This window comes from Rhinolophus sinicus, linkage group LG04 (genome assembly GCF_036562045.2).
Source record: "Rhinolophus sinicus isolate RSC01 linkage group LG04, ASM3656204v1, whole genome shotgun sequence".
In the NCBI taxonomy this organism is placed as follows: domain Eukaryota; kingdom Metazoa; phylum Chordata; class Mammalia; order Chiroptera; family Rhinolophidae; genus Rhinolophus; species Rhinolophus sinicus.
The window spans coordinates 139,181,997-139,194,328 of record NC_133754.1 but is presented as its reverse complement, the minus strand read 5'-3'; the positions used below and the strand labels follow the sequence as shown (position 1 = coordinate 139,194,328).

Sequence of the window (12,332 nt, the reverse complement as noted above, 5' to 3'; positions counted from 1 at the left end):
TCACTTTGCTTTTAGTAGTTGGCTATGAAAAAACAAAATCCTGAGATAGGCATCCTTCAAAATTTCATCTTGAATATTATGGGTCTGGAAGATCAGTATGTTATATACAAGATGAAGAAATCTGTTTCATGATATTGCCTCTAAACTCCTTTTTTTTTTTTCTTCTGGAAAATGCTGTTAATAGTATAATACGAGTCAGTGACAACGGCAGCCTTAAGCACTTTCCATGTGCCCGGCACTTTTATATCTATTAACTCATTTAAATTATACAGAATCCCATTTTATAAATAAGATCACTGAGGCCCAAAGAGGTTAAGCAACTTTACAATGTCTGGGAGCCAATAAGTGAGGATTCAAACCCTGAAGTCTGACCGCTCTTAAATATTATATCACTTTGATGCCTGCAAAAAGAAGAAAAAAAAAGATAAACACCTTTTCTGGAATTAATGCTGTTTTTCAAAGTGACCTAACAATAAAAATGGTTCCATATCCTTAGGTAAATTTATGGTACTGATATGAAAATTAAAAAGAAAAAAAAATGTGTAACTAATCAGAAAAAAAAAAGTTACTTATCCATCCATGTGTTTATGGATGTTCAGAATATTTAATCCTCAAAACCATTCTATGAAGTGGTTATCCCCATTTTATGGATGAGAAAATGAAGGCAGAGAAGTGAAGCAACTTGGATCACATAACTGATAAATGATGGAGCCTGGATCCCGATCTAGGTGGTCTGACTCCAGAAGCCAAGTCTTAAAATCTCTGTTTCCTCTGCATCCAAAATATGCAAAGTTTTACTTTAGCTGGGTCTCAAGGTTAGATACAGGTAAAAATCTTAAACTCATTTAAATTGCTGACCTCTTTGGGCACTTGGAAGCATCAAAACTTGCTGTGTGACACTTGGAGTGCTTTACAAAAATTAATCAGTTGTGTCATTTCTAGCAAACTGTTCAGGACATAGATAGACTGTGTTCAGAAATCAGGTATTTCTTCCTCTGGAAGAGTAGTGAATTCTTCTTCAGCTTTATGGTTTCCTTTTTTTTTTTTTTTTTTTAACAAAACAAAAAACAAAACACATTTTCCAATGTGATGTCCTCCTCTGATATGACCAAGTCTCCTAGAGGAAAATACACGTGGCTCAAACACCTTCACTGGTCTTAAAAACCTTTTGCTTCTGCAGTTTGTAATGGACCAAAGATACCAGAGGGATCTATGATTTGTCCAACTGGGCAAAGTTTGTCATATGTATGTCCTGCAGGATGGTTTCAGGGACGATGCTAATTACTTTGCTGCTTATGTCTATGTTTCCAGCAACTGGTATACTCCCAAATATTGTGATCAGTTCCTACAAATCTGTAGGGAACTGACTGTAAGTTGCCATCCTAAACTCCACAAGAAATTATTCACAATACCGAATTGAACACCATGTTGCAGCATTCTACAGAACTGAGCTTATCTTGCTGAACTATTCTGCATCAGACTTCAAATATCCAAGTCATCAAACCTTCTGGAGAACCCCTTGAATTCCCACGAATGCCCTGTGAATCTACAGTAGTTAATAGGCCTTGGCCCTTCCCCACCACCATCACCCCTGCCCCCAATCCTGCCCTGGAGAGCTCACTTCTGGTTCTTCAGGGTGTTGTGTTCCATTAAGCTTCAGGTACCTAAACGACTTTATCTTTTCCCCAATGTAGCATTACTTTGAACTTTTTCTCTCTCTGTGTTTGGCATTGTATTTATTTATTTTTTACCGCTTTAACATGACCACTCTGCTTTCTCTATCTGCCACTCATATATTTGTACTTTATCTTCTGTCTCCTATTTCCTTCCCCTGTTGCTTCTCTCATGCCCCGTGTCTTTGGGCTGAGCAGCAGCCATTCCAGGGAGTGGTGGTTCTTAATCTGGCCATATAGAGTGGCTCCCCTTCCAGTCCCACTTAAAGGAGAAACCCCCTGAAATCGCCTGGCAAAGTTGTTTGCGTGTGCACATATATGCACACATGCGTGCTTTTTTTTTTCTGGGGAGAGAACTGTGGAAGACCTTATGGATTACCTCCCCCAAACACTTTCCAGTTCCCTATGCCCTTGCCTTCCTTTGCCAGAGGCTGAACAGCTGAAATTTTCAATTTCCCCACTTCCCTTGTTTTGAGCAATGAGAAGGAAAACATCCTTTCTTATATAAAAAGCAAAGCCTCACTAGGAGAAAACCCATTGCCCTTCATTCTTTCCCAGTATTCCTGCCTGGAATGTAGATTTAAAACATAGATGTACAGCAGCCATCTTGCAAACATGATGCTGCAAGCCTGAGGATAAAGGCCTGTATTTAAGGTGGAAAGGAAGAAAGTTGGAAAGAGATTCAGTATCCAGTGTATCCATAAGGCACCACCCCAGCTCTGGACTGTCAACCTCCAGCTGTATTTTTACATGATATGCAATACACACACACACACACACACACACACACACACACACACACACACACACAATTTTTAAAAAGAAGAGGTAAAAATATAAACAGAAATTCTAAAATTTTCTTCCTGTTCTCTGATAGATTATGCTCTAAGGGCAAGCATCCTATTTTGGAGACTTCTGCTAAATAATCAAGAATCAGAAAATCTTAAAACAGCAATGATGAAGAAGTGGGGGAAATACCCAGAAAAATATACTATAACTCAGGTTGATAATGTGAGGTCATTTTTGTTTTATATATAAATAACATACATAGAATGTTAATGGTGGTAGCTTTAAACTATTGTATATTTATAACTCTCTGCGTCAACCATGTTTTAATTTACTATAAGAAAAAATATGTTATTTTAAATATACCAATAGTTCAAGACAGGCCCCTTTACCTTCCAAAATTTATGTTTTCCTCCAGGCTGCCATTGTTGTGGTGCTGAGGGTCTCCCTGCCCTGCCCAGGTATGTGATGACAGCCAGGCAGGTATGGTGCTCAGGACTTGAGATGATGCCTCATTTAAGGTGGCCTCCTGCCTGCTCTGGGGGAGGAGAAGGGTTGGAGTGGAGAAAGTGAACTCCCTGAGGGACATCATCCTCGGTGACCAGACCACCCTCGCACATATCAGTGCACTTTCCCCATGTCTCATTCCGCTTCTCACAAAATTGCCTGAATTCCCACTCTGTCAAAGAATGATGGGCATTCAGCCCTGTAACTCCATGTACTGCATTCCTGTCTTTTCAAAGACGGGGAAGAACAAATTCTGAAAAGTTAAGGGGATGTCCAAGGTCAAAGAGGATACATCCGCAGCAGAGGGTGGACCGGAAGCCATTCATCATTGACAGTCACCATCACTACCGCCTGACTGCCACAAAGCATCCTTCCTGCAGGCTGGGCATTGCCCTGGGGGCCATCTACATAGCCTCTTACACTGACAAAAGCCCTGCAAAGTAGGAGTTGTCGCCTCCATTATAAAGCTGAAGAAAATCGACCCAGACAGATCATCTGGTTTTCCCACATCTAGAAAGAAATAGAACCAAGACTTGAACCCAGCTCTGTCTGGCTTCTAAAGCTGGGCTCTTCTCACCCCTCCTAGTGACTCAAGACAGTGTTTGTCTGATGGGCTATGGATATGACAACAAAGCAATTTCCCACAATTCCTCTCTAGATGTCCTTAGCTATTGGAGCCTCAGGAAATGCATTTCAATGCCAGCTCCATCTGCCTTTCCATGCAGGGAATGCTTCCTGAAAGAGCCTGTTCTCTCAGCAGCTGGTGATATTTGATTTGATTAACATCCTGGGATCTATCACCAGACTTAAAGATGATGCCTAATTAATTGCTTACATTAAAGAGCTTGCACTTTCTGCATTCAGTTCACAATTCCAGCCTCAATCATGTTTGCACTTCAGCAGTAATATTTACATGATTACCAAATAGTCAGTGCATACTCTGATGTGGGCTTAAGCTGTGTGTGGGACTTGCCCAAGCAGATGTCCTTGACAGGTGTAAAGAAGTAGGCTTTTTTTCAAAGCAAGATCTTCCACTTGTTTTTCAATGAAAAACTGTACTTAGATCAACAGATATTCATTGAGCACTGACCTACTCTGTGTACCAGTCACTACATTTCCAAGGCCTTGTAGGGGCTAAAAAGAAGTGCACTCAGTAAGAAGTCATATTAGACTTAACTCCTTTTCTTTCTTTCTTTGTGTGTGTGTGTGTGTGTGTGTCCAGGACCTAGATACACAGTCCAGGAAGAGAGATTTTACATTAGATATCTTAAGTTTCAATAAGCATTTGCTAAGGTCTCTTGAGATATTACTATATGGCCTGGATGACACTACAATTGAGTTTGTGATGTTAAATGACTACAGGATGCAAATGGAGGTCAAACTGAAAAGAGGTGATGTGACATAAGACAACCCTATGCAATATTTTTAATCAAGAACTTGGATAATGATAGAGATGAGCAAGATTGTATCTTCTGATAGCAAGAAATTGGAAAGGATAAGGCAGCATTTGGATGACAAAATTCTAGACACACTGAACAATGGGTTGAACTTCAACATCTTGACATTTAGTAGGAATAAATGCCATAGAGCCATCAGAACCAGCACTGCACAGGCAAGATGTGGCTTTGTGGGAAAAACTTCAGGATCAGCAATCAGCTACAAGCTTAACGTGAGGCAGTGGTGTGAGGTAGGGCGTGAGGCACTAATGCATCTACTGAACTGTACTTGTGAGACACAGAGACTTAGGGAGGTGAGAGCCCGGCTCTGATTCTTACTAGTCTGCTAGCTCATGCTTAGATACGGCATTTAGTTCAGTTGTAAGTAGCTTGACCATGTACGACGTTGTTCAACCAGGATACTTTTTATAATCAAAAGGTTTGAAGGTTTGTGGGTGATAATTAAGCCTGGTAAATAGGCATAAACTTGAGACTCCTAGACAGGGCCAGCCTCGTGGCTCAGATGGTTGGAGCTCCATGCTCCTGATGCCAAAGGCTGCTGGTTCGATTCCCACATGGGCCAGTGGACTCTCAACCACAAGGTTGCCGGTTCGACTCCTGCAAGGGATGGTGGGCTGTGCCCCCTGCAACTAACAACAGCAACTAGACCTGGAGCTGAACTGCACCCTCCACTACTAAGATTGAAAGGACAACAACTTGACTTGGAAAAAGTCCTGGAAGTACACACTGTTCCCCAATAAAGTTCTGTTCCCTTTCCCCAATAAAAATTAAAAAAAAAAAAAAAAAGGACTCCTAGACAAACTGGGAGGGATGTTACCCAGTGAAAAGGGATCTAGACAAACTGGAGGGTATTCAGAGGAGAGGCAAGGATGGGAAGACCTCCAAAAAAATAGATTATGATCAATTTTTGGAGAAAGAGCTGTTTAACCTGAGGAAGAGCAGCATGAGGTTTATTTGAAAGCTATTTTGAGATATTCGAAGGGCAGAATGTCGAAGAGGGATAGGAACTGTGGATTATGGGTCTTGAGGAATTCTACCAGGAGGTATTCAATATATGAGGAAATGACTGTATCTCAGGGGAACTCCAGACCAAGAGGGGAATGAACAACTGACCTCCAATTATGACAAACTTGTTAAAATCCTACCTGGGTGCACCCATCAGTTCCTATTCACGTGCCTGCTTAGTTCTTCAAACAATTCGATTAAATAGGAAGAATTCCTTCTTAATGAAATTCAGCTGCTTTTCTTTAAAAATGTTATAATTGTTTAAATATATGGTGATTCTGCTTTATTTTTCCACAGAAAACTTCCTTCTTGGAAGTTAGATACACACAGATGTCTGAGTTCCTAGCTTTGTATATGCTTTTTTTCAGGGGACTATTTAGAGTCGAGAATTTTATTTAATATTCTCCTTTGTAAATACCAACCCAAATATCATATTGCACTAAATCTAAGACACCTTAAGTTGTAAGATGCATCAATATTATCTACCATTGAGAGAGGCCGGCCCGGTGGCTCAGGCGGTTAGAGCTCCGTGCTCTTAACTCTGAAGGCTGCCGGTTCGATTCCCACATGGGCCAGTGGGCTCTCAACCACAAGGTTGCCAGTTCAATCCCTCGAGTCCCGCAAGGGATGGTGGGCTCTGCCCCCTGCAACTAAGATTGAACACGGCACCTTGAGCTGAGCTGCCTCCCAGATGGCTCAGTTGTTGGTTGGAGCGCGGGCTCTCAACCACAAGGTTGCCAGTTCAATCCCTCGAGTCCCGCAAGGGATGGTGGGCAGCGCCCCCTGCAACTAAGATTGAACACAGCACCTTGGGCTGGGCTGCCACTGAGCTCCCGGATGGCTCAGTTGGTTGGAGCACATCCTCTCAGCCACAAGGTTGCCGGTTCAACTCCCGCAAGGGATGGTGGGCTGTGCCCCCTGCAGCTAGCAGCGGCAACTGGACCTGGAGCTGAGCTGCGCCTTCCGCAACTAAGACTGAAAGAACAACAACTTGAAGCTGAATAGAACCCTCCACAACTAAGATTGAAAGGACAACAACTTGACTTGGAGAAAAAAGTCCTGGAAGTGCACACTGTTCCCCAATAAAGTCCTGTTCCCCTTCCCCAATAAAAATCTTTAAAAAAAAAAAAAAGAGAGAGAGAAAAAATGCTGCCAATTAAACTATACCCCAAATGTCTTCACATTTAGATCCAATTCTCCTGGGTTACTTTTCAATTCAGAGCTGGCCTGTTTGTTCCTATTTTTTCACATGATACTTGTGTCTGTATCATCAAGAGCAGTATTTCTTTAAAAAAGCATTCCACTATTAGCTCCAGAATTTCTTCCATGCAAGTAATGCTTGATCTGAAGACTTTGGTGTTATTACTTTTATCTAACCAGAAAATGACAACAGTAGGTTTTCAGACAACTAGGATTTTATTCTTTCTTCAGATACTGCTTAAATTGTTTGCTGACTGAAATTTGAGGGATTAAAGTTGTCTATTTATGCCACCGTGAACAATAACAAATTTGTTTTCCATGGACAATGACAAATGCATCTCACTTGGCACCAACCCACAGATGCCTGGGATGTTAACACGTGAAATGGGGATATTTCAGAATTTATAAAATACAGTTACTCAATCTTGCTGTCTGCCTTTTTGTTTTAGGTTATACCCTTTACCTGACATTCCCCAGCCTGCTTTCCTAGCTGGCTGTGATAGCTGCCCTAGCTTTTCTTTACTTTCACTAAGAGTCTCCTCAAGTGCTTTCCTGGCTTGTCCTTATTTCTATTTTATGCCCAATTTGTCTACTTTGGAAGTATTCCTTATCTTCTCATGTTAGCTAGTTTTCCATTTTATACCCATCAAATGGTAGAAAACAAAGCAAAAAATGGAAAGGTCAACCAGGAGTTTGCATTTCAAAAGAAGACCAACTTCATCTCTCACTGTTCTTATTAAGAAGAGCTATTCAGCTTTATAATACAGAGGTACTTTGCAGCTTGTGCTGTGAAGTAAAATGATTTGTAGAGAATTTTAAAATGCAGATCCCAGTGGGCTATCCCAAGACCCACTGACTCAGGCTCTCAGGGTTGGGGGGAGAATTGGGGAGAAGCAGGTATTTTTAAAAGAGATCCACAGATTAACGTGCTATGTCATCCAAGTAAACCATTCGGGGGAGAACGACATTAGGCATCTTCCAGCTCATGCAGGCACCACTCTAATGACACACACACAGATTTGAACTCAAGAGCCCCCAACTCAGTTTGCAGCAAAAAACAATTCATATGAACAGACCACAATTTTATTCGTGCCAACTACAATATTCACACCACCCTGTACTCAACATGACTAAACTAAGGAGTATGAAGGACATTGCAATGGCTGGGATGAGGGATGGGCGTGGTGAGATCATACACAGGAAACAAAGGATGAGAGTTTCTTTTTCCAACCTTCCAACAGGCCAAATGCTGCCGGGTCTGAGATCTCCCTCTCCGTTCTCCAGCCACAGCTTTCCAGGCCCATTTCAGGAACAGGGTGATGTGGGCATAATTCTGGTTTCCTGATGCAGGGATATTTTATAGCCTTACAGTGGGAGGTTGTACGAAGGAGGGCCTATGCTCAGAAAAATATGCACGTCTCCACACCAAAGGGCTCAGGAGTGGTTTTTATGGCTGTGAGGGAGCCCTGCCATTTTCTCCTAATCACTTGCATTTTTAGCAAAAGTTCTTCTGAATGTTACATAAGCATTAAGATCCCCTATCTTGTTTGGGTGCAAGTAGATAATTAATGATTCTACTGTTAGCTCTTGGCCTTTTAATTGTGTCGGGAATTCAGAATGCAGTTTTCATACCAAAGCCCAGATCATTTCTTACTCACCTCTTACATCCGGGGACCTCTTGCTCATAACTGAGGAAGAATCTGGGACTCATTGTCTGCTGTGAATTTCTGTTTCTTCTGGACCAAAAGCAGAAGCTAGAAGCAAAAACACCAGAAGCACAAATCATTGCAAATCAGTGCTGATGGCTGAACTAAATATCGATGCTGTACTGTTTTTCTTGCTGCCATGTATTGAACACACACTACATTCCAGGCCCTTTACCTCCCTTTTCTCCATTAATCCTCACCATGACCTATGAAGTAGGCTTCTCTGTCCACCCCCATTTTACAGAGCAAGAAACAGACACAGGTTAAGCAACACCGCCCAGGCCATACAACGGACAAGGGAAGGATCCGTCTCATGAGAATTTTAAATTCAATTTACTTTGACGAATAGGTATTCAGGCTTTATTACATACCAGGCACCAAAATGTCTGCCAGCCTAGGATGGTAAATTCATGGTAGGTGCTGTGAGGACACAAGACAGGGCACTTCTGGGGTTCGTACCAACGGTGGACACTCACTTAACCTGTTAAACCGGACTGACTTTGCTGAAGGACTGGAATGAACGTGTGAAGTGCTAAAGGGACATGAGGACAGAGGAAATAATAGTGACTGAGAGGTCTGGAAAGGTGCCTGGCAACAGGTGAAATTTGAATTATGCCTTGGAAAATAGGGAAGATGGCAAAAGGTCTGAACTGTTTTTATTGAAAACACTTCTGACCCCGAACATGTGTTGTTGTTTTTCCCCCATACCAATCCATTCTCTGATTCCCTGACATCAGTTAGGTGTCCTATAATGCAATTCAGTTCTGATGACATCTACATGGAGGTAGAGTCAGAACCCACAAGTTCAGGGCTCAGACCTACAAGGCCGTCCTCGCTTCAGATGCCAATCAAAAGTTGTGGGTCCTTTGTTACTATTCTGGTGGTACTTCTGAGCACAGAGGACTCATTCTAACATGCTGTGCTGCCCTTCTCTCCTCTTCACCTCCCACCAACATCTAAAAGCTCTTTCCTCCCCCTAGATCTAGCCCTGTCCTCACCTTCCCACCAGCACCCCTGGAAAACTTCATGTTCTACCAGAGGCTAGAAGCCTTGCTCCAACTTATCTTACAGTTTCTATGCCAAATGCCTCCTTCTCCCATTCTCTAATAAAACTCCTTTGTTTTTCCCCTGATACAATAAATGATGTCTGAATGAGAGGGGGCAGGGCAGAGTCAGAGCAACAGGAGCTGCCAATATATTAAAAACATCATTCTGCCAGGAGTCTTTCCACCCCTTTAAATTCGGTTCCTTCCTTGAGCAAAGAGGGAAAAGTTTACTCTGCATCCTCCTTCATATTAACAACTCCTTCCTTTTCTTGTGTCTCAGAAGCATATCAATTCCAGGCGACCTGGTCTAGACTGGGCTGGAGGTTGAATTCCAAGGTGACCCTAACACCTATAGATGATGAATCTCACACCCACCCTGAAAGCTGCCTCAGTCAGAGTTACTGCTAACTCTCTGGAGATTTTGTCAAGAAATTCAGCCAAAGGGACCCCAAGCAGCTAATCACCAAAGTGTGTAACAGTTTAGAAATAGAACAGTTTATGTTAGTAGTATGGTTAGTGGGCCTGCTGTGCAGTCTTTGAAAAGTTTTAACACAAGATCCTGATGTTGGGGCTATGTCCTTCACAAGATTCACTTGCCTATAATCGACACAGGAAATTAAATATTTCTTACATTGCTACCTGTCCAGGCACGGCTGTCTCCCGCCCTGTTCGTTCATTCTTTGACACTTCTGCCCCTTCTCATCCCTTGTGGCCTGACTTTGGCTAGACGCAAGTCCTTTCTTTGGTTTTTGTTACTCTCTCTCTGTTTCATATGACAGTCTTCTGTATCAACAATGGGTTCTGAATGAGAAATAACTTGTCAGTTAAAAAAAAAAATCAAAGCCAAAAATGCAGCTGTTTGTGAAAAATATTAACTTGATTCTTTTCTCCATCAATTGCCCACCCTAAAAGAGGATCTAGGGAGTTTTACTTCTAAAACAGCTATATATTAGAAAGACTCCCCAATTCAAGTTGATAAATACCCAGACGGCCTGTCTCCCATCATAAACCCATATAGGTAAGGGTTTACCCGTTAAGCAGAAAGAAATTTTCCTTGTCACAAATTAAAATCCTCCCCTGTGGCTGTGTATTTATCAGTAGACATGCTCCCGGTGATCAGCCCATAAATGATGATTGGGAATAACAAATAATTTTCTTCTGCTACAAAGTCTGCTCAAATTGGTTCAAAATAGCAGACTTCCTGCTGGAACGAGCCTTCCCTGGGCCAATAATATTACCAAGGGAAAAGAGGAAGGGAGGTGGTTGGACTGGGGTGGACCCCCATTTCCAGGATCTGAAGGGAAACATTCAGGAACATGAGTTTCTCCACCTTACATATATTCTTAAACACACCCAGAAGAGATGTTGACCTCAAATGCTCTTGTTCAAGATGGGTACTAGACATATCAAGGTGATCACTTTGTAAGGTATATAAATGTCTAATCACTATGCTGTACACCTGAAACTAATACAATATTGTATGTCAACTGAAATTAAAAAATAAATTTAAAAAAAGATTTGTTCATTTTCACCTACCCAAAGAGTTGAACATTATTTAATTAAACTTTTATTATTTAATGAAAAATAATACAAATGCATAAGATCATTCAGAGAGTATGAATGTTCCTCCTTTCCCTCAGTGATGGAGGAAGCTTCCTTTTATTTCAAGAATGCAAATTTAGTTTATATGGCCAATAAATGCTAAGATGATATAAATAATACATTGATTGGGCTTTGTAGGTCTGAAAACAATAAGCCACCAATAACTCAAGCAGTGATCATTTTAAACAAGATCCAGAAATACATTTATTTAATTTGGTATTTTATCAGTCACCTCCATTGTCTTCTTGATACTGGGCAAAATGAACAGGAAATTTATCTCCCAATGTCCTCCCCCAAAATAAAGCATATGTTTGTAAAAAATATCCTTCACCTAACCAGACATCTTTTGAGAAGTACATGCAGTATTTTAAACTCAAGTCAGCTTTCAGACCTGTTAAACAGTTTTTTAATTCCTCTGAAGACTTTAACAAAGCAAGAAGAATTCATATATTTCATCCAGTCTTCCTGATTTAAAGTAGTGTGAGGCAAAAATCATCCACATACAGAGTTAAACAATAAAATTTTCCCAGTACATACACGCTGTGAGAATCAATAACCTCTTCTCCAAACAGCAAATTGCTTTCAAGTATTCGGTTCATTGGTTACATCCAAATGTCCGAATAAGAGGCCACCTCCCGAGTGAAAGGGAAGGGGTGGTGAATTCTTGAAAAATGTGTTCTCATCAGAATTCCTGTGCTTCTTACTGCATGGATGATATTTGTGTAACTCTTTGGAAAGAACCTTGGATTTAATTTCAGTCAATCCTCTTTGTTGGAATTTTACTGAAAACAGTTTTGCAGAGCACTCTATACTATTTCATTTCAGGACAACAACTCATTGCAATGTAATTGTTTATATGCATTGATATTTTATGGATTTTAAACTTTTCTTAACTGCGCAGCCAGAATATTCTTTCTAAAAACTGATTTTCTCTAGAAAGGTTTAACTGAAGTAACTGTCCCTTTTACTGAGCTATGGGCTCAGTATGGGTTCTGGGAATAATTGTCAGAAAATCTAGTCATTGAAATAGCAGAATGTTCATGTCCCTCACTCGTAGGCAAGTAGCCTGTGTTTTCTCTTTTCTCCCTTCCTGCCTTCTCATTTCCTGGTCGCCATCCATCCTTTTCTCCAGCAATCGATATCTACCATCACCTCCACAAGGTGACTTCACTCCCCTGCTCTCAGAAAGAAGACTGTACTGATCCTTCTCCCTTTGGAACCTCCTTTTCTTTTTTCCTCTGGGGATGGAATGTTTATGCAGAAATTCTAGCCCAAAGCACAGCTACCTCTAAAGTCTAGATGAAAGAAAGACCTTCCTCCAGCAGGGTAACTTGCGTCTTCTGTTAAGTG

At 41.2% G+C, this 12,332-nt stretch overlaps 1 long non-coding RNA gene across 18 annotated transcripts in view; it reads right to left on the bottom strand.

Moving 5' to 3' along the window:
* The window catches only part of LOC109446564 (uncharacterized), a 125,441-nt gene that overhangs the window by 59,592 nt on the left and 53,517 nt on the right, over positions 1–12,332 (bottom strand). For 11 of the 18 annotated variants that reach the window (XR_012495734.1, XR_012495730.1, XR_012495728.1 and 8 more), the window contains exons 2-3: positions 10,012–10,181; positions 8,287–8,382 (exon numbers count right to left, since the gene is read on the bottom strand). This is a non-coding gene — a long non-coding RNA (uncharacterized LOC109446564). Of the gene's footprint in view, positions 1–2,851; positions 2,998–8,286; positions 8,383–10,011; positions 10,182–12,332 lie in introns of all 18 variants that reach the window. The other 7 variants (XR_012495739.1, XR_012495741.1, XR_012495733.1 and 4 more) reach the window with 2 other exon arrangements.